This window comes from Aptenodytes forsteri, unplaced genomic scaffold (assembly GCF_000699145.1).
Source record: "Aptenodytes forsteri isolate BGI_AS27 unplaced genomic scaffold, ASM69914v1 Scaffold129, whole genome shotgun sequence".
Classification (NCBI taxonomy): Eukaryota; Metazoa; Chordata; class Aves; order Sphenisciformes; family Spheniscidae; genus Aptenodytes; species Aptenodytes forsteri.
The window spans coordinates 336,883-363,010 of NW_008795033.1; the positions used below are offsets into that span (position 1 = coordinate 336,883).

General features: G+C 40.3%; 1 protein-coding gene across 1 annotated transcript in view; it reads left to right on the plus strand.

Annotated features, from left to right (window-relative positions):
* The first annotated feature begins 308 nt into the window (after positions 1–308).
* Positions 309–26,128, plus strand: part of MTMR3 (myotubularin related protein 3) — an 83,661-nt gene continuing 57,841 nt past the window's right edge. Inside the window, exon 1 of the mRNA XM_009276353.2 lies at positions 309–353. The gene's annotated coding sequence lies outside the window, so the exon portion shown is untranslated. The remainder of the gene's footprint in view (positions 354–26,128) is intronic.

A 26,128-nucleotide genomic window follows, 5' to 3' on the forward strand; every position in this document is an offset into this window, starting at 1 on the left:
CCTGGCCGCTGCCGGCGTCCGTGGCCTGTGGGCCTCACCTGGCGCCAGCCGCCTCCCTGCCCGTCCCGCGGGGCTGGCTGTCTCCCTGTTGCCCGTACAGCCGAGCGGAGGGATCGCCTCGTCCCGCTGGCAGCGGGGGGCCCGTGCTCGGCTTCTCCCGCTGGCTTGGCCGTGGTATCGGTTGTGTTCGGCTGTCCTTGTGCTTGGGGCAAAATTCCCATTCCCTTTATAAGTGGGACTTGTTAAGGCTTTTTACTTACATAGTTTTGGGGCTTTAATTGTGCCTCTTTCCCATGTTCCTCTCAACAGTCCTATTCTTTTGATGGGATCTGAGCAGGTGTTGCCCTTCTCTGGTAAGTAGTGTTTTGTGCCCCATTCACCCCAACATGAAGTTTAAGTTTTTGCATTGCAGTTGTTTCCTTCTCTGTTCATTCTTTTAGGGAATGTCAACCGATGAGACCTCGTGTTCCTTCACATCTCTCTGTACAGGAAACTGATCTCTTTCCCTTTCATGCACACTTCCCTCACTGGGGGGAAGGCTGGGTATATGAACTTGTAACTCTTGCAGACTTGAAGTCTGACAGGCACTCTTCTCCTGTGTGCTTCACCTGTTTGTTTTTTTTGTGTGATGAGCCCATGTAACCATGTGCAATAAGGCTTTCTTTTAGAAGAGCTTGTCTAGTGAATCATGTCAGGTAGTGCTGAGTGTAGAGGTACAGCTTGGCTTTATGGTGAATATAAAGGCATATTTAAATGCCTAGGTGAGCCCATTGGGAAGGGATGGTAGTGTGACTGAAGGAACTATGGCAGGCTTCTTGTAATACGTGTCATGCTCTAAGCCTTAGGTAAAGAGCTGAGGTGCCTTTCGTCTGTTATTAAAGCATGTGCTGTAGTATTTGAAAATCAACTTTTTTGGTGGAGGTGAAGGAGTTTTTATGAAGGAGTGCTTGTGGATAACTTGAGGGGAGGAGGCTGCCATCTGATATTTGCATTGCTTCAGCAGTTACTGATCACAGTGGTTTTGGAAGATAAAGTGCTTTCTTTCGTAGTACAGGAAATACTGTGAACTGTAAGTGTTGAAACTTTCTGCAGATAAGTAAAGGTGGGGCATGGGATTCTAAAATGCTTCAGTGACAAGTGTTTCTGTGTGCCTGCTTTGGAGTTTGGGGAGGGGCAAATGTGCAGAAACAGTAGTGTTGAGCAGCAGTGGGTTTTTTGAGCAATTGCACTAAAAGGTGCTCTTGTCCTGCTTCAAATTATAGGAGTGATACATTGAGAATCAAGCTTAGTTCTCTTGCTGGCAGTGTTATAGGTATCTATCTAGGATACTGTTAATATCCATTACATTAGCTGTCTGCACTAGAAATTATTAAAATATCAATGTTAGCCTGCTTAAGTAATATGCTGTGCAACCCACAAATGATACCAAGTAGGTGGAATAGGTCAGCTTGATAAGCTCTCTTTTTTTCTCCATAAAAGTGGCCATCTGCAGGAGATGGAAATGAAGCATGCCCAAGCTTCTGAAGATAGAGGATATAATATTTTATCTCAGATCTCATTCCACCTACATGCAACCCAGGATGGTGGAGAGAAGTAGTTGTCAGCCTTTCAAGAGTAGGAGGAACGTTGGCTATGCTGTGCTTTGCTGGCAATTAACCCCTAAAAAAGGAGTAACTTAAGGAGAAGGCTACTGTTAGACTGCTGGAGTAATGGACAGAAGCCTGACAAGTCTGCTGTAGCAGGGAAGAAGGAATTGTCTCTGTGGAGTGAATCGGAGGAACTGGGTTAGCATCCAGCACAAAGTCTGAGATTTCTTTCACTTGCAGAGATCAAAGGGATGTGATGGCTGTTCCTGCTCTGGTAGCTTCCTGCTGGGATGTGTAACTGGATATAATGAGACAGGACTCTTCTTGATATCGGTGGTGTCTTCCAGAGCACGTGACTCCAAATAGTGCATTAGTGCTTATCAAATGTTGTAAACTAGAATGAAAAGTCCAGATACTCACATATGCACTTGTTTCATAGTTGCTTTCATTGGCTGAATCAAAGTAATGCAAGTTACGTTTCTTTCAAAATAAGCTTCTAAGTACTAAATTGTCTAAGCCATAATGTGCAACTGTTCTGTGTTTGTCTCTAGCTTGAGTAGCTGGTGGTGTAAAGATCTGCCTGTTGGATCCCATATGGGTTTTAACTCCCTGAGAAATGAGCTTCATGGTTTGCAATTCCACCCCTCTTCTAGATATTGGTGCTGTAACTTCCCAGTGCTGTCAGGAAAACTTTAGGAATATGCCTAGCACTCAATTCATGCTGTAATTCTTGTGAATTAACTGGATTGTTAAAAGATAACTATTTCTTGTGGTGCGTCAAAATTTCAGGGTGATTACATGGCTTGCATGGAAGACCTAAAAGTGAAGTTAGTGCTAATTCAGGAATTTGAAATACTGACTTTTTACTGAGGCTTGCTGTGTCCAGTAAAGAACTGAAGACCTCAACTCCTAATGCGTTTCAACTTCTACCTTGGATTAATCCTGAACGGTGCAGGATCGCTGTAATTACAACTTCTACCTTGGATGCATTAATCCTGAACGGTGCAGGATCGCTGTATCCAGGCTAGCGTATTGACTTGCATGCATGTCAGCTTCTTGTGCCTGCTGCTTGTGGGATGGGCAAAGGTCACAAACTACAGCATTGTTTGGTGTCAACTGTCCTTGTTCGGAATGTAGATGGTAACAGAAACAGCCAAGACTTTGTCCCCGTGCTTTGGGGTGAACAGTTGAGGAGGACTGACAGAACGTGCTTGATATCATAGAAATCTAATTGTAAGCTAGAGCATGAGTAGCCCAGACCTGTTCTTCCCCTCATCTGTTTAAGTAGTGGTGTAAAGGAGGTGAAGGCCAACTGGCTGTAGTGATTCTGGGGGGTAATGTTTTATCCCATAAGGAAGGCCTCAAGTCAGTCTTTGCTGATCAGAACTAGAGGGAAGAGCAGCCTGTAGTAGCAGTGAAGAAGTGTGGCATTATTTTGTTGAAACCAGTGGTATCTTCCACTTTTAGTCTGTTATGAAGCGTCTGGATTGTGTTGCTCTATGAGCTCAAGGTGCTCTGTTCACCTTCAGTAAATAGCAATATGTGCCTAGAAGTGTGTTGGAACTGCAGCTCCACACCGTGCGAAGTGAGCTGGGGAAGAAAAGCACAGCAGGCGGCTTTCTGGAATGTTAACTGAAATGATAAGCTATTTCTGGAGTCGTTATGTCCATCAAAAAGCACTGTTTTTAAAGGCTTAACTTAAAATACAGTTGCTGATACCTAGCTTTGGTTCATCTTCTGAAACGCCTCTGACTGAGAATCTTCATCTAAAGTTTAGAAAGCGGCAGCTGGTTTGACAGGCGAATGTGACTGCAAGTTAAGCTCTTAACTGGAGGTACACTCTGTAGGTCTTACTGGGGGACAACTGAATACTTCCGAGGCATTGTTCCTCCTCAGGGGTGTTAATGCTGAAAATAGTTGCAACAAAGTAAGCTTTTGAAGTTTTTCTGAAATATGTGTGTGTATATATATACATGAGTGAAGCAACTAATGACATTGTAATAGCTGTGATGTAGCTGGTGGAACCCTTCCAAACTCTGATAAGGAGAAAAAAAAAAACCAACCCCAAACCCGGAACACAACTGCCTAAATAGGTGGTTCTTGCCCTTCCTTGGGAGAGTTGGGTCTCAGAAGGCTTGAAGCAGGATGGCTTTTGTTAAGTGATATTGCAATTAAATTTGTATAAGCTGCTATATTGAAGTATTACCACTCCTGAAAAAGTTAATACCTTGAACAAGATTCTAGTGGAACTTAATTTTAGAGAAATTAGTCTGTTTTTCCTCTCAACTAGGAATGAAAGTGAAAAGCTGTAAAGCAGTGTTGATAGGATGGCTTGGGAGCAGGCTGTTGTATTAGCTACTAGTCATGCCAGTGATGGAATGATAGCTTAAATAGTGTCCTCAGTAACACATCTTAAGTAGTATTAAAACTTTTTTAGAGAAATGAAACCAAAAATATTGAATTGCAAATACTTAAATATAACTTTGCAGCTCAGTGTTAGTTGAAAGTGGACAGAACATCAAAGAAGCCAAGCCTTAGAGAAAGCAAAGCAAGTTGTCTTTTGCCTTGCTCAGCACATCTCACTGTCATTTTAAGTGTTCGTTTTGATGGACTAACTAGCTACAATGAAAATGAAGTGGGCTATGCTGTTGAAGGCTTTCACCTGAGATGTTGATCTAGCTGATGCTTTGACTTTTGTGTCATCACTTCATCGAATTATTCTCCAGTGTACGAATAGCATGGTAGTGGTCAACTTCAGGATTTTCAGCTGTTATGTTGTGTGAAGCATTAGAACTAGTACTAGCTGTGAAGCCTGAGCTTAGCATGGAAAATTATCCTGTCACCTATGGAATTAGCTTGAAGCTAGATTGAAATCAGAAGCTTGGTGTTAGTCTGTGGCTCCTTAGGAAGAGCTGGGCGTTTGGAAGGGCAGTCAGAACAGAATACCACCCTGACTGGGGTGTGTTCTTTAGTGGGAGCTGTAACAGGGAATATTCAAATGTTTGAACTTCTGAGATTGGATGGCAAGGCAGGCTGCCATGGGCCTCAACTTCCAGAACATGACCTAGAAGACAGTGAATATCTGTGTAGGAAAGACTTGTTCTGATAATTGAACTTTGATATCTTTTAACTCTGTCTTCTTCCTTCCTGTGGTGTGTATTGATCTCAAGCTGTATGTTCTGTGCTCCCCTCCGTTTGGTTTTAGTCCAACCACTCTTGCATTTTCTGCAGAGTGACAGTTTCCACAGGGTTGGATAGGACTTCTCCACAGAATCTCCTCTAGTGTGGTGGCTGGTGTGTACTTCTGGGGAGAATAAGTGGAAGCCTCCAGCGTGAGGGGAGCTAGAAAGCTCTTCTGCTTCATGGGCAAGCATGTGAATGTTTAGCTCTTATAGTACTGTCTTTTTTTTATCTTCTGGCAGAGCTTTAAAATACGAAGCTGTGATTGCATTTTAACTTGGTTACAGGAAGAATCAATTTAAATGTGCTTTTCTGCTGGCTGGATTAGGTCACTGAGAAGGCTTGGGCTGATCAGCATACCTATTAGATCCTGTGAGGTAGAAGCAGGATTTAGGTACTTGGTTTCTTGAGCTGGAGCAGTTCTGCAGACACCTGGTAAACTCAAGGCTGAACATACTCAGGGAATGTTGGATGTCGAGCTGAGTTTTTTGTATTGGTTTAATTTCAGAACTAAAGTTACTCTTTACTGGTGCTACCTCTAGCAGATGTGCAGGATCTACCCTCTCAGGTCCTACTTCATTTAGCCCTTACTGGGAAAAAGAATTGGAAACTGCTTTTCACTTTAATCTTAGCTTCCTACTTTTCAAGGAAACAACATTGTCAAAGTAACTTACTATCTGTATGTGCTTCTCCCATGCTGCGAGTACACTATCCCCATGGATAAGAGTTCTACTAACAGCTCTCGTGTTTGTGGTCTTTCTTACACTATTTTAAGAGTGTGGAAAGGTTTTTGTTAGGTCGGTTTTCATCAACTAGTGAAAAGCTATGTGTCATGCTTTAACTGAGATTTCTGAAAACAAAATAGCTTGAAATAGAGGTCTCTAGCTAGGGTGCCTGTCCTTATGATGAGGTCTCTTGTGCATATAAGTCTAATAGTCTCTTTAAGTATTTTTGATTGTTCTGGTATTCTACAAGGTTTATTTCCTAGAATATATAGTCAGCATGGGGGGGAAGTAATGCACTTCAAGTTGAATTTGTGGAGGAAGACTGCTGCATTGCCATAATTAAGTCTTTGTAGTTTTTCTTTCTAATGCTGGAGATTTATGCACTGGTATAGACATTATTTATAGGAACACTGTTAAACAGTTTTCTGTTGCCCTTCTGTGAGCCTTATTTGCTTCTCCAATTTTGGGACTAGAAACTAGGGCTATAATCAAAGCATTAATTCTGAAGTGTTACCCGAAAGGACAGAGCTTCAGGAAGAAATAAAAAGTTTTTTTCCCCTATGCCTTTAAAAGAAGGTTTTGATTCCTTTATCAACTGGGAAAAGGCAGGCTTTTGACAGAATGAAACTGTTTTCTCTAGTGCTGCTTTCTCAAAGTGCCTGGGGGGAAACTTCTCCCAGCCACCTGTGTGAGGAGATGCCTGTCTGCATGCTGAAAGGTGTAGGTTGAAACTGAGTCTGTGAAGACCAAATGCACTTGGTTGGCTTTCTGACTCCCCTTGGAGAGTGGAGCAAAGGCAGGCCTTGCCTTTGCTATCTTCCCAGCTCACCCCTGTGAGCAGCCTTTTATGTAGGGGTGATGTGGATCACAAGCCTTCCAAGTCCTGTGAGTAGGACTTCTCAGTTTCTCTGGTTTGACTGTTCTGCGCAAGTAGGATTCTTATTTTTTGGGGGTTTCTGTACAGCTGGTGGCAAGATTTCAGAAAATAGATGGAAAATCAGATCTTTCCTTGAGTCTGTCATGTAGAGTTTAGCACCTCATAGGTGAAGGGTAGACTACTAGAATATTTAGTTAGAAATGGTGGTTGAAAGCATTGAAGAGTTGAGTGGAACTGAAGGCTGAATTAAGGAAATAGTAACAAAAAGACTGAGCACCCAGAGAGATTAGGAACAATTTACTTGCACCTACTGTAACACTGGAACTGCTTATGACTGTGGAGTCTTAATACCTTTAACATCTTACAGTAGATGTTACATAGGTAAGATAACTTTCAGTACTTTTGAAGTGAAGCCTCAATTTTGTTGTACAGAAGATGTTAGAATGACCTAGTCTACTAGTTGGTCTAGTATTAAGCTCTGTCATATAACTCTTATGCTACTGCTGTGTGCTTTCAAAATGAGTTAAGTCCTAAGCTGCTCATGGAAGTGGTTGCAGCTAGGTTTGGAATTGGTGGAATGTGTTTCCCTGAAATTTCCTAGCTGGTAGTTAGAAGGGGACCAGCAGCCTGACTCCCCTTGTTTTCTCTGCAAGTAGATCAGGAAAGGGAGTAAGCTAGTTGCTGTGGCTGTCTGATTTCATCTCTTGTAGCTGTAATTGACCTAAATGTGTACCTGTGAAAGCTTTACTTAGTGCATTGCTATCTGTAAGCTTGTAATTGCTATCATTGAAACTTAAACCTGAGATAAAATGAGATGCTGTGGAGTTCTGCTGTTTGTAATTATACTGTTTGTTGCATCCTTGATAAGGTGTTTGCTTTGAGACCTTTTCAGACCTAGTTCTGGATTTGTTGCAACTGAAAACTCTCTTCAGTTTTACTTACCTCCAGCCTTCAGTGTCTTCTCTAGCTTTCAAAACTACTGTTATCAAAGCTGACTTTTACTGTTCTGTGGGTTCTCTGTAAGTTCAGGCTTTTGAAATACTTATCTATGTATGTCATGCAAGTTTGCTATGGTCTGACTAGAGTAGAAACACCTCTTCTAAGTGTTGTGAGCTGATAGCTTTGATTTTATTGTTCTATTTGAGTTTTCCCTTATTTCCTTTTTTCACTTCTGAGAACATATGTTAGTGTAATGTAGGCATTGTTGAACTTTTGATCCAAGAAACCTAAAATGTCTAAGCAGATGGCATTTCTAGGTTATTTTGATTATTTTCCTTTAATAAATGGAAGCTGAAAGCAAGTGAAGTGTACTTAATGTAAACTTGCAAGTTTATTGCCTCTGCCTGCAGACCTTTTATGTCTTTCCGTCTTAAAGCTTTTCATCAAATTAATGACCAATCCTTATCAAACAAGTGTTCATCTTTACAATTAAGCATTCCTGTTCTTTAATTGTATGGTGATTGGTGTACATACTAGTCATGAGTACACTTGAGAATTCAGATTCTTAATTTTCTCTCACTGCTGGTAGCAGGAATTTGCTGTGAGCAGGGCATTATATTCTGGTTGGATACCCATTATAATTAAATTATCATCTTTGTCTATGTTCAGTGAACCTTTCTTTGAGTAACTTCCAAAAGAATGCACCTTTTTGCGCTTTGGGAAAATCTGAACTCTCTGAGGAAAAAGGAGGAAGATGGAAGAAGGTAAATATTTTTGAGGTCTGCTAGGCTTTCCTTGTAGGTTTGGCTGATGGGTTATGGTCAAGGCATAGTTGTTTTCTAATGCAGGATACAATAGCTTGCTTGTTTTCTTTTGCTTTGGACTGGAATCTCTTAATCCCTTCAGACTCAAGCATGAGTATCACATGATTTGTAGGTGTTTGGTTAGTGTACTTCACTGCTGCAGAGCATCCCTGTACATAACAGATGAGTAAATTGGAACTGCAGAGAGAAGTGACGTGGAAACTTTTGATTTTGGAGATCCATGTCTCAGTGTTTAATATTTTGTTGCTGGGTCATGTTCTGGCAAAACCAAGGGGAAGCATCTGGTCAGTTAGACTTCTAAGTAAGGAGATCAGATTTCTGCTTTAAAACTCCTAGTTCATGATAAAAAGGACTACAACTTCAATATACTGATAGTATACCTATATGTTCAGTATACCTACAAATGCTGAAACCATGTATTAGGGTATTTGTATGGAAACTTCCTTGCAGGAAAACTGTGGTGGTACAGCTAATCATAGGTCCTTCTTTCAGAATCTGACCATATGGGCCATCAGTGGATATATAGCTGTATGAGTAATTCTCATAAACCCTTATTAAAGTAAAAGAATTAAATGTGCATTAACAGATAATTTCAGAAAATAGTTGCTGCTTGTATAGCTGCACAATGGTAACAACATGCCTGGTTGCTGTCATGTTGCTTTCCCCCCCTTCAGTTCTGCAGGCTCTAGTAGCTGGAACCAAAATGTCTTCCACATGTTAAACTGGAATTTTAGCTTTTAAATGACAGGATGAATGCTGATACTTGATGAGGGTAACTGCTAAACACTGATCTAGTGAGAGGAGTAGATGAGATGAATATGTTGTTGGGGTTTTCTAAAATCTAATAGGATTCCCTAAAATGCTGAAATATGGTTGTGAACTGAAGATGGTAAAAAAAACTCTTGTGATTTAGAAGATGCTGATCTTGACTCTTGGTGCTGCTTTTGCAGAATTTGGTATGTTAAGCACAAGATCACTGCTGCTTTGCTTAGAGTAGCTTCAGTAACCGATTCTACCAGCAGCTGAAGCCTGCTTCTTCTCAAGCTGTTTCACTTGCATCAAAAGAAAAGCAAAAATAATTGGGGAGCTCTAGTCCTGGTTGCTCTATACTTAGCTCATTACTCCAGGCAAATTATCTCTTGCTTCTCAAGTGTTGACTGGTAGGCCAGTTTAAGAGCTGTCTAGCTCTCAATTGCTAGGTCATTCTAACCCCTCTGCAATATTTTTATCACATAGGCACTTCTTCCTATGAGCTCTTGAAAGGCTGGCTATAACCTAATAGTGGAAGGGTCTAAGGATGGGAATTCTTTAGTAATACACTGAGAGAAAAAAAAACCAATGCCAAACCTGCTGTTGTAATCAACTTGGAGTAGGAAGCAATCTTGAAACCTGCTTGATATGATGCTTGCCTGCAGAGGGTGGTTAGGTTCATTACTGTCACTGCAGTGGCTGATGCCTGAGCTGGGTGGGTGTGGTGTTCACGTGGAGGACTCGGCCTGGAGAGCTGTGGGCAAAGGATGAAAAGATTTTGCTCGATTTGACAAGCGTAAGGACAATAAGAGCTCTTTCTTTCTTTCATTTTTTAAGGCTAGCTTTTTAATAGGCTGTTTGTCTAAGGTACAAGTTTAGGTGCTCCCATCCTTTCTGAGGGTCACACCCAGAGAGCAGACCTATTAAAATTAATAGTGCTGTTGCGTCATTCCTTAGACCGTGTGTTCTTATTCAGCACTAAGGCATGAAGACTTGTCCTCTTGCATAAGACAACTTGATTTGTTCTGGTTGGGGAGGAAACAGTTCGGCAGCTTGCTAAAGAGTAAGTTGCATGCTGCTGTGCCCTGTAGCTTATTTTTCTAAACATTACTATTTCAAGTTACTGTCTGGCTTTCTAAACTGTCTTAGCAGTATGTACAACTGCCTGAGACTAGACGACTGCTCACACAGAGGTAGTGACTATCTGGCCAGCCCTCGCTGAACGCAGTTCCTTTACTGCTTCTAGCATACTTCTTGCTCCTAGACCCAAATTGTTTGGCATTCAAATTAGAGGCCTAGTAGGGCAAAGCCTCATGTACTTGAACATATTTCAAGGGCCCCAAAAGTGCAATGTGACTTAATCTACCTTGTCTCAATTTCTAAATACTTTTAACTATTACTGGTTTTTCCGCCTCCTCCAACAAAACTCGGTTTTTACTCTCATCATAAACACTTGCTACCATGTGTCAATCCTAGCAGACCAAGCAGTGTACTGGTTAAGAAATAATTTTTCTAAAAATACGCTGCAGATTCAGTAACATTTGTAATTGAGCTAAACTGACTTCACTTGCCAAAGGCAAGGAGTGGTAAGTTAAAACATGCCTTGTCAAAAGAAGTCAGTCTTAAGTGACTTGCATCATGGAAAGGGCAAGAAGGGACTTAAGTTTTTTGTGCAAGAATTACTGTATTGGAAGCAAGCAGGTGGGCTGGGGAAAATCTAGGTAAGCTTACAGTTTAAAGAAAGGCCTAATGCCAAAAAAACCCTCCAAAAACCAGTTTATGTGCTTAAACTCCACAATTTTTATACTGACTCTTGCCAAGACAATTACAGAATTCCTAGAGCTAGCTTGAATTTCCAGACTGGGTTTGGAGTGCGGTAGCTGTTTCTGCAGGTGCAGAGAACACTCGAGTCTGTCCAGGTAGGTTGGTGAGTCTTGGTGGTTTTATTGCTGGAAAGATTTTTAGGAGTCTGGAGAAGTTGCTGTGAGGCACGTTCGTGGAGCAGATGCAGAGGTAGCCAGCTGGGTTTTTTACTGCTTGTAAAAGGTCAGCTTTTGAACTTTCATGAATTGATGGACAGTAAACTTTAAACTGGTCTTGTGGCACCTGTTTTCTAGAACTTCAAGCCTCCTGTTTGACCCTGGAAAACTTCAGAGGAAGAATAGGATCCCTGTGTGGGGTTGGTATTAAGATTTGCTTAATTATTTGTAGCTAACTAAAATGCAAAAGTTGAAGGAATACCCTAGGGGCAATTCAGAGAAGGCTTGTTCACCTGAATGAAGATCAATTGTGGTAAAACAACTCTGCATCCATCATGTTTGCAAAAGAAAACACAATCAGCACCGTATTTCAATAGCAATTAGTCAGGTTTTGCCATTGTATTTTCCCCTAGGTGACTTTATGCTAAGTATTGTTGCAAGACTTGACTTAGCAGAGTTTGTACATGTTGAAACAAGTATGATGGCTTGAAACTTGTCTGAAGAATCTGCTGCTTGTTAGCTGACTTCTGAAGAGCCGCTTTACCTCTAACCCTTAAAAAATCATGCTGATGACTTGGTTACTTTGATTTTTTTAACACTTCAATAACACTTTAACCAGAACTCAAAGGGTTTAAACAACATACTGATAGTTTATTGCATATAAGAATATGGAAGAGTTGTGAATCTTTCTGTGAAGCTGGGAATCCATAGATCGTGCTGTGTGAGTGACAGCTCAGCCTCTGCCTGGAATTCAGAGCATCTTTGCCATGTTATAAAAAGCTTGTGGCCTGGTGCTGATCTGTTCCTCCAACATAGAGCTTTTTATAACCTTTAAACTCTGTAAGTATAGAATAGGAATTTATCCTGTTAAAACCTGCATTTGTTTAAAGAGTTAGCCCCTACTTATTCACCTGTGTCCTACATCTCTAGATCTTTGTTATTTAAATACCAAGGTGTGTGTCACTCTAAACTTACTGGGTAGGTAAGTTTTTCCTTTAACAGAAAGAAGTAAATGTGACCTGTAGCAAACCAACAGCTGTGCCTATCTTGTTACACCTTTTTCATTCAGTTTTGTTTACATACAGTGTTGAACTTCTAAATTGGGATTTAGGAGTTGGTCTGCCAGTGAGCTTTTGCCTGTGAAATCCTGGAGATTTGTCCAAATACTTCTGAGATGAAGAGTGTCTAACTTCAGCTTTATCTTGGAAGTGATGTATTTTATGTTGTATCTGATGTCAATTTTACAGGCTTTCTTTTTGGGGAGGAATGGGGAAAAGTCCTTACTAATGTCTAATCTAAACAAAATAGGCTGGGTGAATACTATAACATATACTGGGTATATGGAATATCTTAAAAATGAAATGCTTGATGAAGTGTGTTGAATGGCAGGGTCTGAAGGCTTCAATTCTGAAGTAAGGAATGTTTTTCTAATTTGCCTAGTTAGGTTTGCCCTACTTTCAAGCCTCACTGGATTTTCAAAGGGAGAAGTAGCAGATTTTTTGTGTAAAACAGTAGGCCTGAATTATATCCTTTCTTAATACTTTGAGGTAGCTTGGTGTAAAGTTTGAGCACCATTTCTGCAAATACTAAGCTGTTGGAATGGGAGTTAAGGTTTGCAGAAATGGTGCTCATACTAAGCTGTTGGAATGGGAGTTAAGGTGAGTTAAGTGCATCACAGCTCAAATGTGGTTCTTTCTCTTCCTTTCAGTATTTTAACTCCTTGTCACAAGTGACAGTGTTCCTTGCAGACAGATCTGAGGTAGAAATCTGCAACTTAACCTTTGTTTCAGTGTTGCGTCAGCCCATTGCATCTTCTGAGTTTAACTTGCAGTCTTAGTGCTGTGTTCAGCATGACTAGACTGATACACTCTGAAGGGGGATTTTTAATATGGTGCTTCTAGACCAGGGTTGCTGCAAGTAAAGCATTTATGAAGCGCTTCTGCAGTGCTTTGTTTTGCTTCTCTAGGTAAAATGGTCTCTATCCTAAAGTTGCTGGCTTACAACAGCCTTCGCTAGGTAGAGTGCTGCTAGTGTGTTCTAGTCTAGGATAGGTACAGAGTAATAGGGCTGCTTTGGATCATGCGACTCTGGAGCTGAGGATACCGTCTGCCTTACAGCACTGGGGTGTTGGCCGGAACTTCTGGTACAGCAAGGCCTAAATGCTGAAAGGGTAGCCATTGCTACTGGTTCCAGACTCTCTCTCAAAAATGCAACGCCTGGAACTGCTCTATCTCAGTCAAACTGAGTTTGAAAGTGTCGCCTGCAGAGCATGCAGCTCTCCTAGGGTTTGCCTCTACTGCTGTCTGGCACTGGGTTGTGTACCTGTGGTGCTACTTGCGTTGTACTTGAGATTTATGCAGGAAGTAGGAGCAGATGTATTCCTTTTTCTCAGAACTATTAATTGTTAACTGAAACAGTTGAATTGCTGGTTTTTGTTTAGTATTTGTGGTAAGATTTGATATGTTACTTGATAAATGCTTGTGTGTTTTCCACAGATAAAATGTGCTTAGTCCTTGTGGTTTATGGAGTAGTGGGTTATTAGATTTGTGGATGTTAAGGTGGCTATGTATTTAATTCAGTAGTGAGAACTAATACACTGAAACTTCATACTGGAAAGTTATTCAGTAACTCTGTTTTTGTCAGAGCTGCAAAAAATAATGCTGGTGAACTTAGCAAGGTTAAATGAAAAACGTACAAAACAAATGTATGTATTTCACAGCTTGTTCCTAGAGATGTAAAGCCTTCATTGGTAACTGTACTCAAGCAGATATTCCTCCTGGCTCTAACAAGACTAAAAATTTATTAATGTTTAATGTGTATACAGTTAGGACCTCTAGCTCTTATTTCTGAGGTTTTATTTTATGTTGACTATAAGCAAAATGATTACCTGTCAGCTTACTGTAATGCTGAAAAGGCATGATTTGCTTCAAACTTCTTACAAGGAAAATGGAACATATGCATTGCCGTGTTTGCTCTGGTGTAAGTTACTTCAGAGTATTGGCAGATCTCTTCCATGAGATCGTGTATCAGTCTGAGGTAGAAGCTAGTCTGCTAGCACATTTAATCTATTTTTGATTTGTCAAGATCTCGAAGGTAGAAACAGAAAGCACTTTGTCCTGGCCAGTCTCATGAAGACTGGCACTTGAATCACTCATTCTAGTTGTCTATTCACTTATTTTATGAGCATGCTGCTCTTGCTGAGTGAAGCGCATTGTTTTGTAGAAGTCACTTCCACTGTCTAAGTTCAAAGGCTTTCATCTATAGGCTGAACATCTCATACTGGCAACTTCAAACAAGGTACTTGTTTGAACAGTTCCAAGTTCAGCCTCATCAGCATAAGTCAGTGAAATGTCTCTGGCAACTGGCAGCCCTTCTGTAAAATAAGGCTGTGCCAGGGCTGAATCTTACTGCTGCCTTCCATCAAATCCTTGATGCTGTGTCTCCTTTCCTTCAATCGAATGAGAGAAGAGTATGACTGAAGGTACTTTTTGATTGATGCAGAAGCAGCTCTGGAAAGCCAGTATCTCTGGGGCTTTGGTGGACTCTCCAGAAAATCATTCATGCTTATTTATGCTTTATTGTTGAGAGAATCGAAGTCTGACAGAATATCCTGGAAATATTGCGTCCAGGTTTTAGTTTTTTTATACATTATGATAAACCTATCTTCACTGCTAATCCCAAGGGTCTAGATACAGCAAAAAGTCTGTCTTTACCTTGCTGTATAATTTTCATGTGGCCATTTTCTGAAGCTGTAATCATCATGGCTTTAAATTTCTCATGCATATTAGAGCTATGTGAGAATGTCCCTGAGACCTGCAGGTGATCATGAAGTATTCAGTTTAAGTAGTTGAGCTTGGTTTCCTACTGTTTATTTCATGCTTTTCGTGTTTCTGTTTGCATTTACCTTAGTTAAGCAATAATAATTAACTCAAAGCATTGAACTGATTGAGTTATCATATTGGGAGAACAAACCAATAACCATAATGTAATAAGCATTATTGCAACTTCCTGGTAACAAAAATTCCAGTGGTGGAATCCTTGATTTAATTTTTAAGCTTTGAGAAAGTAGTGGTGGTGATAGAATGTCTTATAACTGACTCTCACTTAGGCAGCTACTTAATGCTAGCAAAAAGCTTGGGATCTGTAGGAAGAATTACAGTGGCTTTACAGCAGTTGAGAATAACAGCTGTTTGTTATGTTAATACAGGGAATGTCTGGTGAGCTGCTTGTTCTTTGCATTTGAACACCAAAGTGCAGTGTGCACATATGTTTTCTAATTACTGATGCTTCCACAGACAGCCTGGATGACATTGTTTACTTCCTTCTAGTGATTCTGTCTAGATGTATTTAAGCTGGAAACTGCAGAGTTAAGGACACTTGGATATTGCTGTCCTGTCTTCCCACCAAACACACAGCTGAATCAAGCATGTGTCTGTCTCCTGAAGTGGGTGTCCAAAATAGGTAAGAACTGATCACTAAGTATAGAGTGTGGGCCTTTTTAAAAAGTGACAAGGTCATACACAAAATCTGGCTTTAGATGAGAAGAATCTTACTAAAGGTCTCAAGGGCATTTTTGTGCGCAGCTGGTGTGGACATGGCACTAAGGCTGCTTCCAGTAAAGGTTAATCTCTTTTGGCTGTGGATGACTTTGGCAGTTTTCTTGGCGTGAAAACTTGGTTAACCCACACTGCTGTAGAAATAGTTTAGATACAGCCTCTTAAGACCCCACTGAAAAGCTCTGAAGAACTTTGTCTTGATGCCTTGTGTAAGGACAGCTCTGACTCAGTGGGGAATGTAAGCACGTGATTAAACTTAAAGCAATATCACAGTACAAGTCGGAATTGTTAAGGCTTCCAGCCTCACAAGTGAGGGCATCGGTTCTATCCTGTTACCCTCTTAAATTGCATACCGTCTCAAAAACTTGTTTCTCACCTCATTCTGTGTTATTGTGTTTACTTTTAGGCACTGTTTTCCAGCTCTGTAGGCTGAAGCACAGCTGTATGCTCTGCTGATCAGCTGCTAGGTGAATGGGGCACTAACTGCTGGGTAAGCACCTCAAGACTTTCTGCTTGGCAGTAAGTGCTTGTGTGGAGATGATGACTCAAAGGCTCAGGCAGTGCCTGCACACAGATGCTCTTCACATGCAGGGAGATGCTGTTTGGCAGAGCTGGGTGTTGATGCTGTTCCATACCAGTTCAGAAGCTTCTAGAATAATAGAAGAAAAGTGTATACATATACACATGCTACATACTAGCCAAGTATACTATATACTAGTATACCAACTTTTGATAGATTATCTTACTGAATTTTCCATCAGTTTTACAGATACTGCTATGGGATTAGTATTGTATTTTAAAGATAGGTGTTTTGAGCAATTATTGAAGAATTTAAGCTGAATGCTTATAGAACAATAGTGGTTTTAGAGTCTAGGATAGCTTAACAGCATTATAGAAGATAGCTATTGCGTTAACAGAACCATTCTAAAAATACTTCAGCATTGTGTTCTTGACAGAGTAACTGTGATGCCAGGACTTGAATATGAATACATCTTACATGTGCACACTCATGTGAGAATGACAGAACAGCACATGCTAGGCTTGAAGAGTGTTTCTTTCAGTATGATTTGGAGTATGGTACAATTATCCTTTGCTTTTGATGCGTTATGCAGCTCAGTAATGCATGGCTGTTCAGAAGTGACTGCAAGCTGCAGGTTATGGGAAAATCTGACTCCCTCAAAAGAGAATGCGTCTCAGTTTCTGCAGTCCATGTAGAGAAAACAGCTTGCAAAGCTTGCATTGGGTTCTCACTGGGTATGATGTGTCAGGAAGACGGTTCTGTCTTTCCATTTGCACGAGAAGTCCATCTTCTAGCTTTGGTCTCCCAGGCTTTCTGTTTTTTCTTAAGTTTTTAGCTTGCTTGTGTTCTAGTTTATTCCTCATCAGTCAAGTTTTTAGAGGGAAATACCTGGTAAGTAATACTTGCAGGCTTCTGTAATGGATTGGTAAGAACTGTTCAAATGTCTGCTGCTTTCTTGTCTCTGAGCTTGCTCCTGACTGTGTAATTTAAAGGAAGTATGGGGGTGTTCTGGACAGGAAGGAACATGTATCCCAAGAGTCAAACTGTCTGAAGGGCACTGCCTAGCATAGCTGTCCTGATATCAATGAGGATGGACTTTCATAGTTTTGAAATGAGTAAAATATCATCTCTCTAAACATGGTCTTAAACTGCCTTGGCAGAACTAGAGTTTTTTAAACATACAAACTCTTCAGGCAATCTAAAGCAGTTTTTTTATTGCAGGCAAATGTCTTGATGACCTGTAAGGAGGACTTTGGTAGGCTGAGGGAGTCTTTCTTGCAGTTGTCCTCCTTCCTGCCCATACTAGCAGGAGATGGGTGTGTTTTTCACAGGGGAGTGAATATCTACTTCAAGTCATAAGGCATCATGTTCCATAGTGAAAAGCATTAGTTTAACTAAAAGTGGAAGTGAGGTAGCCTTGAATGCCAGAAGACAGACTTGCCAATGACTGATGAAGGATCTATACCTTGCTTCAGATTTCCCTTTAAGTGTCTTGGGTTTCTGATGGAGTTCAATAGGCAGGTTGACTTAAGGTAGTACCAGAGACAGGTGGGGTTGAGACTCCGTAAAAGCAGAGGTAAGGCAAGAGGAAAATGTGAAGAGCTGACATGCTATTACTGCATTGATTTCCATCCCTGTGCAAGGTCTACACATGAAACGTATGCTGCTAAAAACCTCTGCCTCCTGTCCTCCCTTCTGTGGAAGCAAAATGACAGGCTTCAGTTCTTCACTCTTGCTGCTTTAATTCTTCCTAAGGCTGCTCTCAGAGTAGCTTTGCTTCATGCACTGGTAGTCTTGCTTAAGCTGTCGGTGCAGTCTGCAAGCCTTTCACTATGAACACCACTGGTGTAGCAGTTGATTGAGCACTGGAAGCCTGAGTAAGTATCACTGGCTGCTTCTCAAGTCTGACGACATATCCAAGAATTAGATGGCTCTCTTTCACCATGGGGATAATGAAATAATTCCTACTGTGTTATTCATTAACTCAATTTCATTCACTCATAAGAGGATAATGAGTATGTTAGAGGTGAACTTGCGTAAGACTTCTGACATCCTTTTGATAAGATAAACAAGAGTTAAAGCTATGGCAGACAAAGTTTAAGCATGGCAGTGATGCCTCACAGAGGCAGGTGGCATGTGGTGTATTACATGTACTGACTTTAAAACTAATTTAATGGCTTTTTCTTTAATGGTTTAAAGAAAATAGCCTGCTTCTGAAGTTGTTGGAGAAATAACTAGTGCCCAAAGCCTGATGAAGGTTTTCCTTAGTGTGGAGGCTGCACCTGATTAAATGGCTGTACAAAAGGTGATGTCTAGCCCAGCATTGCAGTGCTTCAGGGCAGGTGTGGCAGCCCAACAAATAAATTGGGGGACCTGCAGCAATGAAAGTGTATGGGGGGAAAAGCATCTTGGTGAGGGACACCGTTCCTGATTTGAATAAAAATTTTGGTACGAGAGCCTGTTGAACCTTGTGGGGTTTCTAGTTTTAGCATTAATGTAGCTTGAACATGTGTAAAATTTGAATATCCCTTAAATGTTAGCGTCATGCACTCTTCCCCCCATGTATGCAGTTTTGTCAACTTAAAGTGCTAGTTTGCAAGAAAACTCTAAAGGGGAGAAAGATTACCTAATTTGCTAAGGGATTTTCACTAACATTATGTTCAAAATAATAAAACTAGAGAACTCTACCCCTAGCTTTAGGGCTGACCATTTTAAAGGAGGCTATGGGAATTAGGTATATTGACTCATTTTGGCTCTAATGTGAGTCCTTGATGACCTAGGCTTCCTGATAAATATGGCTGTGGCTGTTGATCAAGCTACTATACCAAATGTGAGTACTGTTCTATTCTGAAGGCTAGCCAGGGAGTTCATCTCCCTCCGAAAGAGGTTTATCTGTGCTGTGCAATTGAGCCAATAAACTAATATAATCAGATTAAGCTGTTTGTGGGAGGAATGATGATTGGATATTCAAATGCATTAAAAACCAGTCTGATCCTTTGACTGTTGCTGTGAGTGCACTGGCATCAGTAGTTCATCCCCACAGGTAACAACTGAGGTCACTTTAAGCAGAGGCTGCAGTAGCCTTGGATGCCTGAAGAAATCCAGAACTTCCAGGTGGCCCAATAAGATCTTAAATTACCTGGTATTTGTAGAAGCACTGGGTGAGGGAATAGTGACTTTATCTGGGAAGAAGTTCTAGGTGGTGGTCTGGTGAGTCAGGTAGCTGCTATCCTGGAGAACTAGATGTGTTCCTGCCCTGTTGTGGATTGTGGTGCTGGCTAGTAAGTTACTGGAAACTTCTACAGGTGTGTGCAGAGTTATGGTTTTGGTGTTAAATATACATCTCCAGGCCTGAGTGCTCACCTCTGCAGCTCAGACCCCCAGCTAGTAGAGTTGTATTTCCCAAATACAGAGCAGAATACTATAAAAATTGGGAGTATTTGAAGAACTAGACTTTAGACATCTGTTCTGGGTACCAGAACTAGAAGATCCTTCTGATGCCTTGAACTGTTACTATGGTTAGTTTTTCAACCTTTTAAAAATACATTACTACCACTTAACCATATGGGACCGTGTGAAAACTGGTAAGCATGGTGGATCTTTAGCAGAAGAGGTGCTATAAAATGAGCAGTGTAGAAAAGATTGACTTGATTCAGAACTCCACACTGACTACAAGGTTTAATAAAAATGAATATAATGAAGAGTTCTGGGTTCAGGGAGTATTGTCGACCTAGTTCACTGCGTGAGGGCGGGGTTTATGGGAACGAGAGGATGGAGAAGGGAATTAGGGGTCATACATATTCCAAGAGAAGCTGAACTAAAGCTTCACAGGTGATCATAGTCCTTGCATTTCCTAATGTGCAATTCTTCACTCTGTGCTTTTTATATATAGACATTTTAAGATGCAATTACAAGTTGATTTCCATGGTGTGCAAGTAGTGAAAATATCTGCTGTGTCACTAATACATGGGTTTCAGGCTGTCAGCTTTGCCTCCCTTGTTTACTTTATTGTGCAACTTCCTGTAACAACCTTAACTCCTAGTCCAAAAATCCATCACCAAAGCATGCCTGCCCTGTCAAGGGTCTTCTCCCTTACTGCAGCACTTACACACCAGTGCTCTGACTTCTTGAGCTGTTGTATCTAAAGTAGTAAAATACCAAAACAGGCCGTGTTTCTTACCTGTTCTTGGAAGATCTGTTTTTCAGCACCTGTAGTAATGGTAACTGGAAAAAAGAACATCTTCAGTTTATGTCAAGCTTTAAGTTGTTCAGACTGAACATGAGTTCAGCTGTAAGTGCTGCTTCATGGATTTCACTGGTTATTCTGGAAGCCTCTACTGTCAGGGAAGACTTTCAAAACAGTTCTGTCAGCTGGACCTGAAACTGATGCAGAGATGTTGTATTTCCAGGCTAATGACACAGATGGGGTACTTTTAATAAAATGTATATACCTTGGATCCTTGTACTTGGTTGGCGGACTAATTTAAGCTTGCCAAGTAAGCTTTCCTACATAAAAATGTAATCTTTCATCCGGGAAAGGCGTTTGGCCATTTCTTGGCACTTGAATCTAGATGTACAAAACTGTATGCAAGCTCTTTCAGAAATAGAAGGCCTGAATACTGAGGTGGTTCCTACAGTGAACTGTTATTTATCTAAATTGCAAATGCTTTTTCATCTCAGCTCTGAGCATTTGCTTCTTAGATTGGTCTTCACATGTAGATTTGTTACACCAACTGCATAACCTCTTGAAATAAGGCTTACAATAAAAGTGAGGTAGACTTAAGTACTCTGAACATTGTTCTTATCCTTGTTGTTTTCCCTGTTTTTGCTCAGTGTGAAGGCTTCCTTTGCCTTTGAGTATTTTTCTGAACTTAATTAAGATTCCAACCTTAATACTGGAACAGGTTGTCTAGAATGAATATGCTTGGAGATACTCAAACCTTGGCTGGACAAGTCTTTGAGCAACTTGGTCTAATTGGAACTGTGTCAAGTAGGGGCTTGGACTAATTGATGTTCAGTTGTCCCATTCAACCCAAATTGTTCTGAATTTTTTTGCATGTGTAGTTCTTTATACTTTCCCCTTTGGACTTAAAGGGGCAGAAGTAACTGGCTTTTCTGTAATTGGATATTGAATCTCGTTCCTGTGACTGTTAACAGCACAGAAATCTCTGGTGTTGAATTTGAGTCTCTTTCAGAAGGAATGCTTTCTGTGAAGTTCAGTCCTCCTGGACCTGATGGCAAGCTTTACTGCAGGCAGCTTTTATTTTTCTAGCTGCTGGAAGGAAAGAAATTCCTGCCCTTTTTTGGTTGACACCTCATAAGATCTTTAAGGAGATTCTTGAGTACCTGAGCAAACCGAGTTTCAGTATTGTGTTCATACATTGTCAGCAGCTTCATCCTGCTCATGCCTCATGAAATGATGTTGTCAGTTGAGGTCAGGGTTTTTTTGCCATTTAATTTTATCAGGAGCAAAGCAGTAAATTAGCACCCAAAACTCAAGTACTAAACCTCTTATTGTTCCTTATTTATGTTGTATCTACTTTTTTGTCAAACCTTTCCTGATTTGCTTTTTGAATCTAAGCGAATGCAGTATTTTGGGTATTTTATCCTCATGTGTTTAAGATGGACATCTCTGAGTTCATGTTCAGTAAGTACAGACTTGGTTTTGCTGCTAAGTTGGTTACCAGAGGGTACTTCAAATTGAAAGTCAAAGAATAACAGTAATTTAGTTGATCTTATTTTTTACTGTGAAATGCTACTTCTGTGCATTTAATTGAAGCTTGATATCTGCAAGTCACAGGTAAGCACTGAAGTGTTAGAAATGTAGGTTGTGCTATTTTCATATCTTTACACAAGCTCATGGACTAATATGCGCATGTTCTTGCATGTCTTTATAAAATACAACTTGAAGGGGACATGCTAAATTTACTGTAAGGATGGTTATAAATCTTTTTTATATTTCTTTAAAGGAAGGTTAAGTCTTGCTGGCTGATAACAATTCAAATGCAAAGCAAAATTCAAGTGGATAACTGAAGTTTCCTGCATGCTGATGTACATTTTCTTTAAACTCTGGGATCAAACCATATTTAAAATAAAAATTACCTTACCTGATGCATCAGTAACAGAATTAGCTGTTGAACTGCACTCACTTCTACAACGCCTGTGGGAAAGATGTGTATGCATTGTGTTTCAGTAACTTGCTGAAGAGTCCAAACTTTTCTCTTTAAAATGATTTCTCTTAATTACAACCAAGTCTTTTTTAGAAAACTAGGTTTGTTTTGTGTCACACAGGGAAGGAGTGAATGTTCTCTAAAGGATAAATCACTTAAATGACTTAGGTTCTTTGTATTATTAGTGCTCTTCCTTCTCAGGTTTTGTTACATCTACCAATATGAATGAGTTTCTGTAGGGAAAATAAGTGAGAGAGGTTTTAAATCAGGGTTTGCCTGACTTGAATGAATCTGCACTAAAGCAAATTTTGGGGAAGAGTGTTCTGGATAGTCCCATTAGAGTTCACCAGAACATAAGGGTCTGTATAGACAGGCAAATGCATGCCTACAACAATTCAACACTAGAAACAAAGCTTGCTGTAGATTAAGTGCTTCTAGTGTTGAATTGCTGTAGGCATGCATTTGCCTGTACATACAGACACTTGTTACTATCTTGCATTAAAAAAAACATGACAAATTAGTAAAGGGCATTTAGTATAAAATAGGATACTGGAGTAATACCTCTTTTTGGTAAAAACTAATCAGCTATATAGAACTTAGCGTGGGTTGATTTAAGTGAGCAGGTAGGAAATCCAGACCTAAATCTTCACGTTCCCTAGAGAAACTAATTCCTGTTGTTGATGTTGCCATTGAAACAGTGATTTCAAAGGAGATACAGTTACCATATAGGATTGATTCCATTTTCTGCATAAGGCAAGTATCTGCTGGTATCCTCCTAAGGAAGCTTGAACATTTAGGTCAATGGATTTTTAACTTTAAATGTAGGGGGGGAGAGGGGACAGACTGTGGCTAGTAAATATTAGCTGCAGATATGTCAAACCTTGTTTCACTAGCAGAGTTGCAGTATATTGCAGAACTTAATTTCAACTCTAACTGAAACTCAGTGTTTTGATATACCTATGTGCCTTAAAAACAACCACAAAACCTTCTTTGGTACCTCTCTGAAATGCCTAAATATATTTAACTTTGGCTTCATGCTGTTTAGTTTTTCAGAATAAGCATATCCTGCTAATCCAAGTGAATTCTTTCCTGGCTCTGAATGTCTGTTCAACTTCAGTGTAAACTGACAAGCATGTATACTTTCAGCATTATGGAAGTTGTTACATAGAAAAAAGATTTTAGGGAGTTATGACTGAACTCAGCCTCCCTGGGTAATCTGGAAACATGACTTTAGAAATCGTAATTGTTCTTGCCTTTGACATGTTCAAGATTTGAACAAGATCGTTGCATAGTATACTACCTCAGTTTAGTAGCTGGAGGGCTCCTGGACTTAAAAATAAATAAGCTAAAAAAATTTACATAATAGAGCCAACTGGTTTGAAAATACCACTGTTGTGCCTTGAGAGGAATAAATTTTGCATTGTGACAAAATTAACTAGTCTATTGAAGACCTCTCTACTTAATACTAGATACTCATATGTAATTGATCTTCAAAACTAGTCTTAATGTGTTTCAATTTCCATAACTAGCTTCAAATTTCTTTAGGTGATCTTAAGTAGTCTTGCATATCTTACTGTGCCTCCTGCCTCCCACATCAAAGAAGGGCAATGTACAAATGCTGCTTAAATCCTTGGTATTTAAATCCATATTGCTCGCAGGCAAGATGCAGTCTTGGCTGTTCAGAGCTCCTCACTGTAGTTTGATGTGCAGACGGCTCAGTGTCCTTTTCCTGCATGTGTTTGTAGGACCCTTTTTAAGACTACCTTTCTTTGCTTGCCTTTTATTTTAGTTGTGGAGTCCCATCTCCAGGTCTTAAGTGCAACTTGCAAATGGAAAGTAGTATTTTGCCATTTACACTTCCTGCTCCTGAAAGGAACTGTGACTTTCCATGAGCGGAACAAGATGGGAATAAACAACTGTCTTAATATTTGGAAGATACTGAAGTGATTTAACTATAGGAGAAAAGGTATTTGCTCTTCCTGCTTTTTCTCCTAGCTTTAGTGAATTGAATCACCTGGCCAAAGAAAGGATGTCAAATAGCAGGTTTCTTGGAGGCAGTGTGCTGGTATATTAGCCAAACCAGTTTGTCCCTTGTGATCTAAATATAGGAAGCCTCCTTAACTGGGGAAGGCATCCGAGTTCTGCGTGTGTCTTAATACATATCGGGAGCCTAAGCTCTTCACTGCTGTGCCCAGCTGAAGGGCAATGCTAGTGTGAGTCTTCTCTCCTTCTGTGGAAAACTTGACTAGCAACAGAGCATACCGCTGAAAGTTTGGAGAAGTTGAAACTGGAAGCGGATTGATGCAATAACCTGTTTTTTCTAGTCTGGAAGGGATTAGCTGCTCAAATGTAAGGAAGGCAGTAACCTGTCCTGGTAAATCATGTGTCTGGCTTTAAACTGGAACTTGCTGTCTAAATAGGAGCTAGCAGAAAATTCCTTATACTCACTTAAGCTGCTGGTGTTTCCTTACCCAGCTCTTGCTGGTCTCCTTATCATGCAGAAGCACCCATGGTTTTATCTCTTCATAATTTGACTTTTGCCTTACAGTATTTACACATATTAAGTGGCTGGTTGAACAGTGAGTGCTGTTGATGTCTTGGCAGTCTTGTGGATGATGCCCAAACAAGTATTTGGACTGCTCTCTAGAAAACAGCTGTTCATGATCCTAGAAAAGCTAGCCTGATCCTTGATTTAACTCCTGAAATGTGACATTTAGGTGGTCAGTTCATAAAAAGGGGTCTCTTGTGACTAAATAAAGCTGTCTCTCTACCTAGGTCAGCTCTTTCAATATGATTACTTGATTCAGTTGTGACCAGGATTGTTTTGCATGTACTAATAAAGAAATACCCGAACTCAACGTTTTTCTTGTATTGAATTCACTTACTATTTTATACTGTAAATAAACAGTAGTACTAATGCTGCGATCAAACATACTTATCCCTTGCCATGGTTGGTTGGAAAAGACTAGCTCTTCATGCCTGAGTTTGCGGGTGCTGGCAGAAATATCATTGCTGTGTACTATACCTAAAGACACCTTCAGTTCCTGTTGGTGCAGGATACAGTTGTATGCTTAATAGCTCTAATGCAGATCAGGGCTTTTTGAGGGTAATTGGTATTTGAACTGTAAACTCTGCCATTTAAACTGAGCCTACTTAATGCTTTGAGAAATAAATATGTAGGTAGTTTGAGATAAGCAAGCTGATTGACTAGTTCTGTAAAGAAAATGTCACTTCTGCAGGTGTTGAAGTGATTCTTAAGCTGCCTCAAATTCTTTAAATTCTAAATGTCATGCAGTTGCTTTCAGGCTATGCTTTTTATCAGCATCTGCTCTGGCAGCAAACAACATATACAATGCTGTAGAGTAGTGGTTCCATAATCTGACTTCTTTCTGGATTAGTTTTGTCTCACATCTAGAGTTGGATTATGTCATGCAGAGTCTGAAATGTCAGAGTTGGTGTAAGATTAGGAAGGGGGGAGCATTTTCTTGGGGAGGGGTATTGGAGCAGTACCCTTTCTGATGGCTCACCATGGTTCAGGGAATGCAAATGTAGTCTATTTTAAAGCAAAAACACCTTAAGTGTCACATTAAAAAAGCATTTTTGGAGTGTGCTACAATTTTACCAAGTGCTAGTGTTAGGCCATTTGAAATTATTAACTTTCACACTTGTGTAATGTAGTCCAGTGTAAGTCATTGAACACTGAGCCTCTCAAATGGCCTTCTGTTCCTAGATGAAGGCAGTGAAGGTGGATATGCATCCTACCCAAATGGCCTCCTTGACAGAACAGGTTTCATCAATGCAATTTAAGAATTAATGGATTAAAACTGTAGTCCAGAATTGCATTGTGCAAGGTGTGCAATAAAAGAAAGTGATGTCTCATTATAGGCCTTGATAACAGAAAACAGACTTTTGTGTCCTGCCTGTTCCTAGCTGTGTAGCTGGTCAGTGCTGTTGCTCTGAGCCTCTGTGGGGGGCTGAGCTTCCTGTTATGGACACCTTATAATAACTTAACCTACTTAATG